This window comes from Oncorhynchus tshawytscha, linkage group LG03 (genome assembly GCF_018296145.1).
Source record: "Oncorhynchus tshawytscha isolate Ot180627B linkage group LG03, Otsh_v2.0, whole genome shotgun sequence".
NCBI classification, from domain to species: domain Eukaryota; kingdom Metazoa; phylum Chordata; class Actinopteri; order Salmoniformes; family Salmonidae; genus Oncorhynchus; species Oncorhynchus tshawytscha.
The window spans coordinates 47,878,646-47,881,145 of record NC_056431.1 but is presented as its reverse complement, the minus strand read 5'-3'; the positions used below and the strand labels follow the sequence as shown (position 1 = coordinate 47,881,145).

At 39.3% G+C, this 2,500-nt stretch overlaps 1 protein-coding gene across 1 annotated transcript in view; it reads right to left on the bottom strand.

Moving 5' to 3' along the window:
* Positions 1-1,442, bottom strand: part of LOC112237605 (ly6/PLAUR domain-containing protein 6B) — a 57,933-nt gene extending 56,491 nt beyond the window's left edge. The window contains exon 1 of the mRNA XM_024406210.2: positions 1,285-1,442. The gene's annotated coding sequence lies outside the window, so the exon portion shown is untranslated. The remainder of the gene's footprint in view (positions 1-1,284) is intronic.
* Positions 1,443-2,500: the final 1,058 nt, after the last annotated feature.

Here is a 2,500-nt window from a genome sequence, read left to right as displayed (position 1 = left end):
AACACAGAGTTACACATGGAGTAAAACAAACATACAGTCAATAATACAGTAGAAAAATAAGTCTATATACGATGTGAGCAAATGAGGTGAGATAAGGGGGGTAAAGGCAAAGAAAAGGCCATGGTGGCGAAGTAAATACAATATAGCAAGTAAAACACTGGAATGGTAGATTTGCAGTGGAAGAATGTGCAAAGTAGAAATAAAAATAATGGGATGCAAAGGAGCAAAATAAATAAATAAATACAGTAGGGGAAGAGGTAGTTGTTTGGACTAAATTATAGATGTAAATAATTAGATATAAATATATGTCAGAGCTATATGTCAGATATATGTTTACATGATGAGTGAGAGCAATACTCAAGAACTGCCAAAGAAATATGCATAAATAGAAACTGGGAACTGGGAAACTGCCAATGGCAATACATTTCTGTTGGTTGTGCATTTCTTTTTCCTGGAAGCTGTGTGGCCCTGGCTAGGCCCTGAGTGACAGATTGAGACAGGGGTCAGCAGTGGATCCCTGGGCTGGCAGGACACACACAAACAGGCTAGCCTTATGTGGCACTGCAACTGTCATAGCTGAACATTAATGGAGAGAGAGGGAGGGCTATAAGTGGCTGGGTGTGTGGTTTCCTGACCACTACAAAAACAAACAAAAAAAGATTCAATTGTAGGCTCAGCTACTGTACTCAAAACATTATGGGGCTAAATGCATATCGTTTTACATAATTCTGGATCATACTTAGTGATGAAATCTCTAAGTTGAATGATCAAATGATCTGTGTTGTGGTTTGGACCACAGTTACGGGCAGTGAGTGACACAACATAAACATTTCTGTCCCTCAGTTGCCAGTACCCCATAGTTAAGAGTACAGACACTTAGATGTCCATTGTTTCTCCTATGGCGCAACCATTGGAAACTATTGGGCATGAGTGTTCCGCACACATTTTCAATGGACCAATACAATGGCCTTTGTTCGATGGTTAAACATGTCACCAACAGCTGTCTGCTGAATGGACAACAGTTCACGACAATGGACTACTACGTTGCCATCGATAACAAGATTTGCGCCCATAGAAGCAGAAAAAAATAAACCCCACCATTTGCCACTACTATGGATATTTCCATATTCGATGAATGATTATTATTACGTTTTCGGTAATACTTACAATAATGGCTAGATGTAACCTATGAATTAGGTTATGCAAAAATCTGTAGCCTACACTATCAATCACTTATTGCGCTTTCCTCCGTTGCAAAACCGTGTAACCGTGCAATTGACTTACCTTTGGCAATGTTTGGTCAGTTTCTTTCTGGATTTAGTTGAAAATGGTGAGGTAGTTATCTTTTTCGTCGCCTAAAACTTCGGCGTATGACCCATGTTGCCTCGTCTCGGTGTGGTTGACAGGGCAGCAGACGCAGCGGGACCCGGGAAGAGGCGGGGAAGCCAACCGGAGGGCGGGGTTGAAGGGCAGGTGAAGTTTCCCTCTCGAGGAGAAGTGGATATGGGAATCTTGCGTGGGCACCCCCGCACACCCCCACACAAATTGTTCATCATAGCTGTTTAAAAAATTACACCATTTCCCAGAAGAAAAACAACAACATATTGATATAGATTATATTCATATTTTTATTGTGTTTGAAACAAAGTGTTCAGTCTATGGATCCAAGATTATCATGTAGGCCTATTTAAATAAGTAAAGGGAAAGAAATAGGCTATTATGTTGGCTAACACCAGACTTGTTCAGTTTTATCTGTCTTTATTTTAATGAATCTTGACATCTGAAATTGCTATCTTACACCATGCAGTCATCATCAACAGCACTATTTTGTCTGAACAGAACAGTGTGGTAGCCTATTAGGTACAGGACAGAGATACATCTTGTGGTGAACATATGGCGCATGATGAGACAAATGGGCTAAATATGATTTATGTCAAGAGTTTCTCTTTAACTTATGAAAACCGTTGTCTGAACAACATTGTCCCTTGTACAATAAATCTCATTGATAGTTGACTCACAAGCGCTTTCTTTGCAAATGTTTCAGACTAAGAGTTACTAACAGTGACCAAAGACACTTCAGAAGCAAGAGCGACAGATGGAGAGAGAGAAAGAGAGAGAGCGAGAGAGAAGCAATAAGATAAATTACATTTAAAACAGGAAATGACATTCAGCTCAGGAATTTGACACACGCCAACAGTCATCCTTCAGTCATCATGATAATACCTTAAGGAAGGGTCATTCATATGTGTAAGTAAATTAATGCATGACTTTCAACAGGAAACCAGTATGAGAGGTGAACGAATGCAAGACCCTGTTCCAAGACACCTTAATAGAACACATTTCACAACAGCATAACTCATTATTCAGTGTATTTAGACATTATAAAAAAAAAAACATTGAATCTTTATCTTTAACTCTGCTTTGTTGGAAAATGACCCGTAAGTAAAGCATTTCACTGTTAGTCTACACTTGTTGTTTACGAACCATGTGAAATGTGACT